This window comes from Hippocampus comes, unplaced genomic scaffold (genome assembly GCF_001891065.2).
Source record: "Hippocampus comes isolate QL1 unplaced genomic scaffold, H_comes_QL1_v1.1 scaffold22, whole genome shotgun sequence".
Taxonomy (NCBI): Eukaryota; Metazoa; Chordata; class Actinopteri; order Syngnathiformes; family Syngnathidae; genus Hippocampus; species Hippocampus comes.
The window spans coordinates 3,796,394-3,811,121 of record NW_017806175.1 but is presented as its reverse complement, the minus strand read 5'-3'; positions in this window follow the sequence as shown (position 1 = coordinate 3,811,121).

Here is a 14,728-nt window from a genome sequence, read left to right as displayed (position 1 = left end):
CCCCGCCCCCACCCCCACCTCTCACCTTGCTCAGGGGCGCTAGAGCGGAGAGGAAAAACTACACCATTCACTTCCTATGCCTCCCTCCCCTTTCTGTTGTTGCTCTCGTTGGCTCTCTCTGTGCTCCCATTCATGTTGTAACAACTCGTAAAAAGGAAGGAAACTTTGACCCACCTCCGTAAAAGTTGCCAGTCGACTTGGATCATCTGTCGGGCGGCGGAGGGCTTTTGGGAAATTCAGAGCGACTCGCGACGCTTCCTGTACAAAGTTTCCACGTCGATGACGGGCTGCTGTTCGATTAACCGTTTATTTGGTTTGTAAACTTTTTCGAAAGCCTGTGGCACACGATTCAACGGTATAACTACATGAATAACTTGGTTCAAAAGTAGCATTTAAGTCGTTTTTTTTTTGGGTGGGGGGGTGGACAAGTTATTTGATTTGCTCATTGAGAAAATCCTGATGATGAAAACAGCGCAAGTCTGAGTCAAGGGCTGCCAAAAAAATGCTCAATATATAATATATGTAATATAAGTCGGAAGAACTTTGAAATAAGTTCTTGACATTTTTGGGAAAAATCAAGGTGTTTGCTCCAAATTGCTCCATTGTTTTGATTTATATGTTTATGTTGGGCACAATCCAAGGAACAATTAGTTCTGTCAATTTTTATTTTTTTTGGGCCGTGTGAAATGCGTGGAAAGACAATTTTCACAGCGGCACTACTTGAAAGATTTTGTGTTTCATTTTTTTTCCTATTTATATATTCTGGGTTGTTTGGGTCATTGAACAATCACCTTTTAACGCTTTCAGGCACAGTGGTTACTACAGTGGATGGCTTATCGTGTTATCATTATTGGTGCATGTAGGTGTTAAGTTTCAGTTGAGGATCAAGACGATGACAAGAATGCCACTAATTCAGCCTCAACGGGAATTAAACAATCCTAATTTCCAGCAGCAGCAAACTGTGCGATTAATTTTAAAATGTTTCAATTCCTTGAGGGATATCGCACTGCTGCCCAAATTTGATTAAATAGTCCATTTTCCTGTCAAAAAATATATTGCGCAAAACAGAGATGAAACGCTATGTCGTACCAAGCAAGGTTGAAATTCTTCAAATGATTTTCCTGATATTTTTATGAGCAATCGTCGGGGTCAACTGACCGGTCGTCTAAAATGTTCCGTGGGGATGCGTATGTGAAATTGCACTTAGTCGTGCGTGTTTGTCCTCAGACTTGAGCTCAATTGGTGCAGCTAATTGCTGATAACGCAGTTGATTTAAAGCAAATAAACAGGCGGCTGAAGAGAGACAATCAGTCAGAGGCTGGCAGGCAAACAGACAGTCGGGTCACTCGCACACAAAGAGACAGTGATAAACACGAAGAGAGTCAAGGCAGTCATTTCGAGCCACATATGGGAGCAGTAGCAAGAGAAACCAAGCTGAGGTTAGAGGTCACGCAAGATTTGGCTTTCCTGCTTCTCCACCCCAGAAGACCTCAACCGGATCGTCTTTTTATACACACACACACACACACACACACACACACACACACACACACACACACACACACAGAGTCATTCAAGCTTGGGACTCATCTGTTCTCCATCCACACACCTGCTCTGCCGCCGTTCATTTCAACGGCGTGCTGCCATGCGCCAGCACACGGCAAAGATTTGGCAAACCTCATCTAAGAAGGGGACATACTTTGTCATTCTTCCACAAATTAAAAATGAAACTCCAAGATGTCTTCACGGGCATGTTGGGATCGAATTTAGGGTGTGTGTACTCAACCCCGGCCAGACCAAGTATGTTATAGGAGGAGCCCACTGTACACCTTTTTATTTACATTGTTTAGTTACATTTGTACCTTCAAAATAAAATATATATTTATTATATTAATTATTTTTTTAAAAAAAACTATCAAATCATGGATCAATACTATGGAGCAGAAATCAATCAAATGTTACCTTTATTGGCTGACTAAAGCCCAAACATTGTTAGTTCATGCTAAACTATGCGTCCAACAACATTGTAGCTCTGCTTAGGTTTGATTTTGACATGGCAGGAGTTTCGTAGAGTCAGGCTGTCACTTGCGGAAAAAGAAAACTTGATGTGAGGGCCGTTTTATTAAAGAGAGGCATATTAGGTTTCTTTGTTTGGTTCAGGGTTTAAAACCGTCAAAACATATCACGCCTCCGTATATGTACATCTATGCATTTAATTCATCTTGAGGCACATCTTTTTGTGAGCCCAGCTCCCGTTGCCACGCTCTTTATAAACACATCAGTTGGACTGACAGCGCGCAGCGGGAGGGAGCCTGAACCTGGAGACAGCCAGGGACAGAAGTCTCACCAAAAAGAAAAAAAAAAAAAAATCACTTAATTTATTTCCCTCCAAATTGGAAAATGCACGCTCACACCTGACTAAATCATCAGGCGTCAAACTGGAGACGGCCCCCCACTGCACACGGACGAAACTCGATCCCACTTGTGCTGTGCTCACCCAAGCCAACGCTGGCAGTGAGAACATGTCACATACGGCGTAAGCGCTTCTTAATGGATTGGGCAGATGTGCCGTCCCCTTCGAAATCCTTGTACCCGTGTCTCCCTCCCATACCCACACCACAAGTCCCTCCCCATTCCCGGTTCCATTTTTGAAGCACCCAGCCCCATTTATTGTGGCTTCCATGGCCACTGCGTACGCTTTAGCTTTGAGCTTATGCCTCCTCTTTCTTGCTCTTCTTTAAACATACTCGCTTCAGTTCAATTAACTCCCACCATGTTCTATTTTCTACCAGTTTCAATATAAGGACTGTCCTGTTCAGAATTTCTCAAACGAGCTCGCTCATGTATAGTTGTCATTGTGTGTTATTTTGGGGGGGAAGGAATGCCACCACAGATGAGGAAAAAGTGACAGCTGAGGAATTACAAACTAAACATTACACCAAATCCCACCATGCTGTGACAAAACAAAATTGTGGAGAAGATTGATTGTCAAAAGACGTTTAACTGAACAAACTAAGACTGGGCAACATGGCCTTCAAACTTTTCACAAAAATCCAATTTCTAATTGAAATCGTTGTATTGACCTTTCACTAATACAGAAAGAGAATGACATGACAAGATTTGCCGTTTGTGTTCTTTTCCCGCTCAAAGATTTGCTCTATTTCTTCTTCATTTTTGTATGTCAGAAATGTACTTGGACGTGATCCAAAATAATGTTCAACAAATTGACAAAACTTTTTTTGTCCCGAGTATCAGTGGATGGTATCAATACCTTAAAACAGACTCATTTTTGTCACGGGCCACTTTGAAGTTACGTTTTCTCTCGGAGGGCCGTTATAACAGTGAAACCACAAAAATAGTCTTACTTTTACCCAACAAATTAATGGATTACAGGTTTTTAAATCAGTCAACCATAATAGTTTGTCAATTATTGTTCAAATGAGTGTAAACATGGTAACAAAATTATTGCAAAAAAAGTTGACACATATGATTTTCTTCTGGGGGGGGGGGGCACATAAAATGACATGGCGGGCCAGATCTGGCCCCTGGGCCTTGAGTTTGACACCTGTGCCTTAAAACAAGACCGATAGCTGCCTGAAACGATATTGGTACTCACCCATCGCTAGTAAAAATTATTCCGCTCATGTCTAATTTTTTAATGTCTTTTTTTAAATCATCACCGGAGGGGTCAGGGAAAAGCTGGCACTTTTGAGTGTGCCTTTTTTAAACTTGCTCCTCTCTGTTCACGGCCGTTTCAAATCAAGCTTCGAACTGCGGAAGCTGCTATGCAAAGTCTGTTTTCAAAAAAAGCAGCGCAAACAATATTGTAATTGATAGCATAAGGCTTTTCAGTTTGCAATAAGTTATTTTAAACACCAGTTCACAGCAGGGGGAAAAAAGTGAAAAACAGACCAATACCCGAACAGGTGTTTTCATTTACTTTGATTAGACGCCGCCCCCCCCCCTTCCCCCCCCCGCCCCAAAACTATACATCTTGTTCCCACCACACACCCATCCTCCCCACCCCCCCGGGCTCCCACCAAACGGCAGAGCTGTGTTGCAAGACCTGCATCTAATTTGAATGCGTTTCGGGAGTAAAAATAATGAGCTGCAAATTGCCTTTATTTAGAGTTCACGCCAAATGTCAGGCGTAATTGGCTCTCGTGTCATGATTTCCACATCCAGGTGACAGTTGATTTGTTTCAACTTTGCCCCCGGTTCTTTCAGGAAATACACAAATCCCGTCTGAACCAAAGAGGCGTCATTAAAAGCATTAGCATGCTTTTGAAATCCTTAAGTTTTGTGTGACTAACGTGACAGGTAGAGACCGTTTCACACATTGCCTGGGTGAATGGGACGCGGTGATTGATTGACAGCTGCCAGGTTGCTACGACAGTAGCAACGTAACAGTTTGCATGATCAGAGACGGGGCCCTTTTTTTTGTTGTTTGTTTGTTTTTAATTCCACATTACCATCGCTGTCTTTTCGGATTGTTTTAACACTGACTGTAATATGAGACACAAAGAAATGATGATGAAAAGCTGCTGTTTTAAAAACACAAACAATTGTGTATGTTCTTTTTATGGGCCATAAGTGTTTGAAAGCAGCTGCATTAAGGGAGTTGGTGAAAGGAATGGTGAAAGGGGGGTTACAAGGGTCTTTCCAAATGCAATCTGTTTTTCCTCATCGTGTGTGTACGGTCTAAGCGCGGACGCCGAAAGGGGCCAGTAATTAGTCTTCCCAAGACGAAAACACGCTTGTGCTCTTGATGTTCATAAAGTGTGAGGGATGAGTCACGAGACTCCGATTTTTTCATTTTAAAATTTATTCCACCATGAATGTGACCTACAACATAAACTGTAAAATTCAAATGGAAAAAAAAAAACCTCCTGAAATCTTTTAAGAAGTTAAAATTAATAACTGAGAAAATGTGCGAATCTAAGTATGGGGATGTGGCCGTCTTCAGAATTAACCAAGCACATTCACACATGTCAGAACTTGGTTCTATTCTAAATGCTCATGTCTTCCTTATCTGATGCTTATTCCTTACAGTGACTCAGCAATTTATTCAAAAAAGAACATTTAAAACATTGCCTCAACTCACCTAAGGGCCCACCATTTTTACACCTTTTTACTAGCGAGCGTGAAACATTCGCAAGAATGTAACTTGTATCAGTCTTTCCTGACCACTTTATTTACTTACAAAGCCAGAAAGGGAGAGCAAATACTCAGCGTCGACAAGCGACGCGTCGGTCATATTCACTTATCTAGCTTGTCAATGGCAGACCTGCAACTCGGTTGACTCGCAACGATTGGCTTCAGTCAAAGAGAGAAGAAGAAAAACAGTGAAGAGAGAGTTTGACTAGAAAACAAGCCTAAAGTTAATTACGGCTTTCATTTAAATCACACAACATGGCGCCAGTCGCAAGTATTAGCGGCTAGCACTCGGTAGGCTAGCGATAGCCGGCGCACGACATTTCAAAGGCACTTTAAAAGGCAAAAATTAAACTCCGTACTTACCTTAAATGCTAACACCGACACAGCACACGAGAGCCAATCAATTTTTTACAATTTTTACAAACCAGGCTTACTCAAAATGGCTACTGAACCTTTTTAGAATATTCTGTCACACAAGCGTAAAAAGAACCAAAAACAAGAAAACTTGTGCTTTTCAGAGCTCATTAGCTTCGCTAACTGTTGCGATTGCATTCAGGAGAAACCCATTAGGAATCCAGTTTATTATCGAAAAATATTTCATTCCAAATTTGTAGCGTCTAAAACCGAGTCTCGAAAGGTGAGGCCCAGCAGCACATTACGTAACAGAGGAAGCCATCAGTCAGTCCTGCCATGCGGAACGACATTCAACACATTTCTGTGCCTTGTCAGAGTTGCTGCTTCCATTCAAAGACGGCGACAGCACTGCGAGCCTGATGTGTTTGTGCAAGGCTAAATCAGTTTGAGGGTGGGGGGGGGGGGCAATAGGTATGTGTGTACGTGTGTGTTGGGGTGCTCCCACCAGTGATTCATGGCGGCAAATGATCAGCCGTGAACAAACAACGAGCAAGCCACCCGTCCGTCTGCACAAACAAGCAAACAAACGTTGACGACACACAAACAAGCACGGTGATGGCAGCCTTTGGGAAGATGAATCACGTCGAGACAGACGAAGGCGCTCGCGGCAGACATTTTTTTTTTTTTTACAAGCTTATATTTCTATAATAACTGGCTGAGTGCTTTTAAGAGCTGTTTGTGTCAGGGCTCGCATGCACATCCAACTATCCATCGCGTGAACACATGCAGTTTGGAGTGTCTTTTTGTTTTTCTTATGTGTGGTTGCTATTGTGAGCAAGTGTGTGTGTGTCTGTGTGGGATGTAACCCAAGCCGGAGCGGCACAACACAGCAGCCTGTTCAAAGGCCTGTTTGTATTATTACAGCTTGTCCAGCTGCTCAGGACAGACAAACAAGACTTAGTGCTCTGGGCTGCAAAACAGACCTCCCAGCCTATTGTCGAAGCCCCTGCGGTCCAGCCCGGCCTAGCCCAGCATTTTGACTCAGAAACGAACAAACAGACGCCTACAGAACTGTAGAAACGTATAGACTGTAGATTGTCATGCATGAAGGCAGCCTTTGGGAGAAAATATCTGAGCAGTGATCGGAGTAGCTCATTGTCCCAGAACATTATTTTCCAGTTGATTTATGAGAATGTCCTTTTTTGTTTAGTTTTTTTTTGTAAAGCTTTGTTTCACAAAATGTCTTCATCTATTTTATTAAATGGGTACGCCAAATGTTTGTGTAGGAATGCTCTCTCTGCCCTTTTCGCTCCCTAACAGTTTGAAAAGTGCTTATCCTTTTTTTTTCCAGCACACTGTAATGAGTAACACTAGCTCCCTGTCAAAATAGTGAGTCTCCATTCCACATCTGAATCCCCCACATACTTCCCTGAGCAATGATCCCGAAAACAAAATATTGCTTTATATACACAGCGATCCACTCGGAGAGCTGATGGAAATTAATGCCTGTATTTTTAGCGCAGGCGTGTTTTGTCGACAATATTTCTTTCAGAGTGCACTCCGCTGGCCTCCGAGCGGCTCCCTCCTCTGGAGATGGGCCAAAAGGATCCGATCGAGGTGATTAAGATCGGGGTAAGCCAACACTCTGGCTCCCTCACACCTCCGTCTCTATGCCGCCCCCCCCCCCTTTTTTTTTTTTTTTTATCCTTTTCACCTCCATTGGTGCCACTCTTGCTCACTTCCCACCCACCGGCGCTCCACACTCCTCCAGTCGGCATCCATCCTCCTCCTCGTCTCCTCCATCCCCTCTTTCACCCTCTCTGACTCAGGGTCCCTGTGTGCCTGTATGTAACATCAGTAAAGCTGTCAGGCAGCCAGGCCAAGGTAAACAGCCCAGCGCGAGGTTCAGGGGTGATGGGGGGGCCTGAGATGTTTTTCCTCGGGAACCAAGGGACCCCCGAGGGCTTCTGGCTGGGGCCAAGGAGGAGGGAAGATGATCCCTTGAGCTGCCCCCCCACCCCCTAACAGACGCACACACACACACACACACACACACACACACACACACACACACTCACACACACACACACACAGACGATCTTCACTTTTTTCGTCTCTCTCCTCCCCATCACTCCCTGTGCGTCGTCCTCATCATGCATCTGTGTACACAAAGCTTTCGGGCAGCAGCCTCGTCACACATTTACATCATCCATCAACATGAGCGCACTTTTTATACTTCGACGCATACACGCACGCAACTTTCTGGCATTTCTGGCCATTCCCGGTAGAGCTTCTAAAGCCTGTATTTGGTGCAAAATTTCTGGGGGTAAAGAGAAGAGAAGAAAGAATAAAAAAAAAAACAGTGCTATCTTGATTTAGAAGCTCACCAACTAAGGATGTTAACGAAAACCGATTTTGATTGAAAAGATGAGTGCATCAAATCGAAGACGACTTTAAAATATGCCATCCTTGAATCATACCGCACCTCATGTTGCAAGATGCGTCTTGAATTGGAGAGACGCATACCGAAAATACATACATACCAGTCAAAAGTTTGAAAACGCCCTCTAATTTCATATTTTTTTGCGATTTAAATTTTCTGGACTGTGGATTAATACTGAAGTCAACGACATTATGAAGCAATATTGATGGAATTCTTTGGTAAACAAAAAAAAATGCTTATCAAAACTAACATATCCTCACAAGGGTCCAGTGGGTGCTGGAGCCTATCCCAAGTGTCTTCGGGCAGTAGGCGGGGGACACGCTGAAACGGTGGCTAGCCAATCGCAGGGCACACAGAGAAGAACAACCATCCGCGCTCACACTCACACCGAGGCACAATTTAGAGTGTTCAATCAGTGTGCCATGCATGTTTTTGGAATGTGGGAGGAAACCAGAGTACCCGGAGAAAACCCACGGAGGCCGGGGTAGAACATGCAAACTCCACACAGGAAGGCCGCAGCCGGGATCAAACCCACAACCTCTGCACTGTGAGGTCGACCCGTCCTAATCCAAACTATTATATTTATATATATACATATATACATATATACAGACAGTCAGACAGACAGACAGACAGATAAGAGGAAAAGTACGATGGAGTTTTTGCCGCCTAGCGACAAACATCACAATGCTCCTCTGTCTTAAGTGCAACATTCTCCCAACAATGAAAGAAAAATGGAATGCAGAGCGCATAGTCAGCTGTGATTACGTGAAGAGACTCGCCTCCCAGTTACACCCGGTAATCCCCCTTCCTCATACTTGCTCTTCATCGCACCCATACCTGTCACACCCGTTTTTTATTGATGGTAAGTATACAAACAATCCCTCCATTTTTCGACAGCGCTTAGCTTCATTAAGGGTGAGCTGGAGCCGATCTCAACTCACTTCTTAACGACTGGCAGGGTACAGTCTGGACTCAATCACAGAGAACATATGGACAAACAAGCGGTCACTCTTACATTCACATGATTTTGTAATATGTGGGAAGAAAACGGAGAAGGCGGAGCTGAGTAACAGGCTGCCCTTGATGAGTATGTCGTTTTAACACACGGCAGTGGATTTACTTTTACGCTTCAATAATAAACATCTTTTAACACACGCAAAGTAAGAAATACACTCCCTTATTGTTAGCCTCCTTCTACAATTCCCTAAACATCTGCATCAGACAATCTGAGTAAATTAACAATTGTTTTCATTTTATGACACAACGGTGAAGTTATTCAAAACTGACCGCGCGCTTAAATCATTACCATTTCCATTCGGGCTTCTACAGGGAAATTTGATTCTCAAAGCAAACAAATGCATCCCAACCATTTTCAGCCCACGAGGTTCCACTGTAGCTTTATGAATTATGACTTTTTAAAAAATAGCCAAGAGGGGCGCAGCAGTGACAGGGGGAGGGAGGGGGGGGGGTAGCAATGGAGAAGAGTTTGCGAGTCGAGTGGCAATTGAGGACAGAATAGAAGAAGATGGAAGGATGTGATATCCCTAACCTGTACATGACCCTTCTCATTCCAAGTAAGCTGCTCCCTCCGACGGTGGCAGATGGCCTACGATGACGAGCGAGACAGTCTCCGAACAAACCAGAGGTAGCAAATCAGACAAAGCAGTAAAAGCAGACCAAGTGGGACAAAAGGAGACAGGGAGTAAGGAAAGAAATAGAACTTTTTGGAAGCAAAACTAGGGGGAAATAAAAAAAGCGTGAAGAGTGATTTAATGGGGGGAAAACAAGAGGGGGGAAACTTAAGAAAAGAGGCTGGTCCAGCCAAGAAAAGCATGTAGAATTGAATTAGAGCGCAGGGAACACAAGCAAGCACAAGTAGAGAGGAGCAGGGGTGCATAGAGAAAGAGGAGGACCATTACCTTTCTTACATTAGCCGTTACATCCCTTGGCGACCGTTGAGGGGTTTTTAGAAAAAAAAAAAAAAAAGGAGGAAACGTCACAGGGTCGGAAGAAGGATTAGGATAATTGGAGAGGACTGTGAATGGGAGAGCAGCTTCATGAGGGCCCATCTATATTTGCAAATAGTATTGCTTTGAGACAATATGGAACAGCAGGTGGGGCCTCTTTGAAACATCTTGGTGAAAATAAAGTTTTGTTTGAGTTCATGGGCCAAAAAGTAAGTGGTTCTGACAGAATATCCGGACAAGTACAATGCATAAAAACTCAAGCTCTCATACAAACGCGTAGTTGAAGGTGACCATTTTTAGAACTTACTATTCTAACGATTATCTCGAATCATTTGATTTTTTTTAAATGGCTTAACAATATTAGACAATACGCACTGTATGTGGCTTTAAAAGTGAGGCCTGGCACAGGTTAGGAGCTGGCTGTTAACAAGCTAACCGTTAGCTAGTCGGCGAGTTGAGTGACTGGGCATTCGTTGTGGGTCATAAAAGCTCACCCATGAGCGTTCTTGTGTATTTATTTTGTTCAATAAAATGATTTAAAGAGTGCCGGCTGATCTCTCATAATCACAACACTACACACACATTCTATCGCTGTTCAGTGATGTGTTGATAATGATTTTTGTTATTTTGTTAGCTTCATTTTTTTTTCAGCAACAAATTATCCCATTAATCGGTTCAGCCTACTCATACAAAAGCTTGTGAAATAGAAGGAGTTGTAATGGTCTTGCAGTCTGAAAATAAAGGTGTAGTTAAGTGTTTGGACAGTTTTTCTATGAAATGATAGTTTCAGCCTGGAAAGTATGAGTTGACTTGACATAAATTCGAAGAACGAGAAATGGTAAGTCAACTAATGACACAAAGTCAACTGAGTTTAATGTTGGTGACTCTGACTAGCACTCCCGAGTGTAACACAACCTACTGACACCAGTATGATATTTATCAACTGCCACTTTGCCACACTTAAACATAGTCTGGAACTCTTTACTGACAAGAGCATTTGTGGGAGAGATTTTTGGTCCAAGACCAGAGTTATTTTATCACTTCACTTCATCAATGACATTTAGGGTTCTCCAAAGGCTCCAAAAAATGTACGCCGTGTTATTTTACCTTACAACGTTGACGTGCGACTATGGTTCGCTCCCTTGTTTTCCCATTGCCCTGTCGCTATCATTCTTCCTGTTCTGTCGCTGCTCCACATCAATCACAAAGTGCCACAATGGTCTGTGACGGCTCACTGACAGGTCTGACACATGCCTTGCAACCACTGGGGCTGGCAATACACAAGAGGACAAATCACACGTAGACCCTGGCCAATCCATGTTAGTGCCCATCTATCGGCCTCCAGACATTTCCCTTTGACATTCTAGAATTACAGTGAACTCACTCACAACACATTCGAACACATAGCAAAAGCATAGCAGCATAAACGCGATTGAAAATACTGTATGTATTTCACTCTCCCTTTAAGAGGCGGTGCCTGTAAGTGCCATGTGAGAATCTGGGTGGAAGCAGTGGTGACAGCAGCTTCTGTGTGAGTGTGCTCATGTTCAGTAAATCGTTAAAAACTGCAGAGGGTGGATCTCCTTTCCCACATGCGAGGGCATTAGACTTAGTATACTGTAAAATTAAAAAACGAAATACAGATTACTTCAAGAAAAAAACTAAACAGCAAACAACACCGATTTGGCGTCTTTAAAACTGCGGGTTCGAGTTACATGCCAACTTCTTAAATGCGTCATATACTTTATTTATGTCAAATACATCACTTAAAATAACTTTGTACAACAGTGTCAGCAATCTAAATAGTTGTATTGTAATGCTGGCAACAAAAAAAAAACCCCAAGTTTAAGAATACCATTAGATCATAAAAGAAACCACAGTATATTAATGGGGATCTTATTACAGCGGTTCTGTTACAACAAATACAAAACATAATGTAAATTATACACAGCGCTTCCCCTTTCTCACATTTTATGCAAACATTATGTTTCCCGCTTTTATTAATCAAAAAACTTATGTACATGGGACTTTTATTAGTTTTTTAAATACGTGCCGGCTGCACTGTACAAGTTAAACGGCATCTGTGATGACTGCCTGACTGACAGTAGTTTTTAATTCGTCATCGCTTGCAGCCATTTTGTCAGGGCGGAATGTGGACCCCACCCAATTGTAAATAATCATATTAACTACAGTTACTGAACCTTAAAAGATGACTGACTGGCGTCATCATCGATATTGAGTAAAAATCAAAAAAGTTGTTTCGTGCTTCAACATTACGTTCATACAAAAATGAGGAATAGAATCAGCAGCACTTACGATAAACAGGCAAACTCAGCGCAGAGACGAACAAGATGGATGGGAAACGGCGCTTTCCAAGCCTCCCCTTGTGTCGCCTCTTTGTGTTGTCTTCTTTTCGCAGTTGTGGATTTAATTCCGATTTATTACCTCTTAAATTGCAGTTTAAGATTTTCTGCAACTTGTCAGATAACGCCTGGTGAAGCGCGACACAAATTTAAAGACAGGTACGTCGTCACCTGCCAATGACAGAACCGGAGGAAGAACTTCCGGAAACGATAAAAGAAACACGGTTTTAATATATTTATTTTTTTCGATCACCAAAAGCATAAAATATTAGCAAGTGTCAACATATAATAATCGTAAGAATAATAAATTGGTTTGTGGGGTTCAAATAGTGTCTCACTATTTTCCACTGTATTTCGTCACCTTTTTTTCCTCCAAACAACGCTTTGAGGTGGGTATACGACAGGTTTCACCCATCCTTAACAACGGGTGGGTGAACAAGTTGTATTTGTACCTTCACAGGTTTAAATGACTCGTGGATGACATATTTATGAGTGAGAATTGAGATACAGGACAGCGATTTGGTAACTTGATGAACATGGGACTCTAAAACCTTCCTCACGAGGAGGGCCACCAAGGTCAGATTTAAATTTATAGGGATGTTTTGCGCCAGACCATCAATCAAACTTCAACTTGTCATTTTAAGCCACCCATAATCATTACATTGATCCACAGACTAACATTTTGGTTTTTCTTCTCATTCAAAGTCCATTTTTCATCTAAGCTTAATTAGAATGCCCATTTTACGGAATTTCTTTTGGGGGAAAAATAGTTTTGTGTTTGCAAAAAAAAAAAAAAAAAAAAACACTACAAGAAATGAATGAACCTCTTGCATGCATGTGTGCAGCTAATATTGCTTGTTAACCATCCGACTGTGTGGTTGAGGAACCAACCAACGCCGTCGAACTATAATATGGCACATTTTTTTAAATGAAAATGTGCCGCAAATACATCCAGCCGCAAAAGTCGAGCAAGTGCTTACATGTGTAGGCTCACTTTTAACTCTCTTTTGCTCACACACACTTGATCTACTTAGATCTCCCACATCTAACTGCCACTTAACCTCACTTTCTCTACTCACCCATCTGCTCGCCACCCCCTCCCCCTTCAGCTCTCAATCCATCATCCAGCTGCGCTCTGCGTAATGACTCTATAGTCATGAACAACATTAATCCACACCCTGTCCAAATGCAGACACACTCACACGTGATCAGATACTCCTTTACCTTTGTTCAGAGTCCAATCTTGGGCTACTTCACCGCTACATCTGCCTCTCAAAGTGTTGTTTTGCTCCTCCGCTGTCCCTTTTTCACGTGTGACATTTCTCGTCTTGAGTGGGCTTATCATCTTCGGCCTTTTATTTGCCTCAAGCTTTGAACTTGTGTCCTCTTCATGTACCACGGGGACTCCAATGTGAGAAAATAGTCTCGCAGGGACACACAGTTATGAATAGGTCCTTGTAGGGAGACACATTTTGTCAATATGCTGCTGCAAAAAAAAAAAAAAAAAGATGAGGAGGGTTTATAAATCCCAAACCTTATGACATACACATTTTCTGCATCTGTGTTACAGGAGAAAAGAGGCAGGGGTGTGTACATGTTGTAAAAAGATGAATGTGTGCGCGTGGGACCTCCCTTGAAGAAGTGCAGTTGAAAGACGCCTGTATGGAAAACAATAAATCCACTAGTCAGAACTGTATAGCATGTTTTCAGCCTAATTTTCCACTGACCCGGTGACTCTACTGGTATACATTGTTGCCCCTTTTGTGAATGGCGGCCTGTTGTTTTGGCTTCTTATGTGCTGAAGAATCACACTGGGCCTATATTGTGTAAAATTCCATAAGAACTTTGCGTCGACGCCTTGCACCGAATAAAAGGTGTCCATCATTATTATCTTGCCCAATGCGAACCTGATTTGACTGAGCTGAAACAGGGGCACAGACATGAAAATTTCCTCCATTTGTATAGACTGGCAAGTACCCATACTGGATACTCATATATGGCTGATACAGGCCTCATTTTAAGGTATCGGGTACTCGCGGAGGCTGCCGATACCTGCCACTGATACTTCGGACCCAAAAAAAAAAAACCTGAAAATATGACAGAGAGGAAGTCCTCCTTGGCAGTAACTGTTTTTTACCCTGCGTGTTGATTTTTATGTTTTCTTCCTTATTCATAATTGGTGCAAAAATGCCATAAAAAAACCCAAAGAAATTGTAAAAGTTGACAAAGTGCCGTGTGATTTTTTTATTGAGCCAGATTGAGATTTTTTTTTTGCACCCCTTTCTGGGAAATTCGACTTCAGACGTTCCATTCCCGTTCCTAAGTGCAATCTTGCGACATGCAGATCTCCGCTTAAATACATGGCTCCCAAAAATGTATTGTATATTCCTGGCCAGGCCATGCTAAGTCTTGGTCAACAACATCACTCTGCCATCAGACTC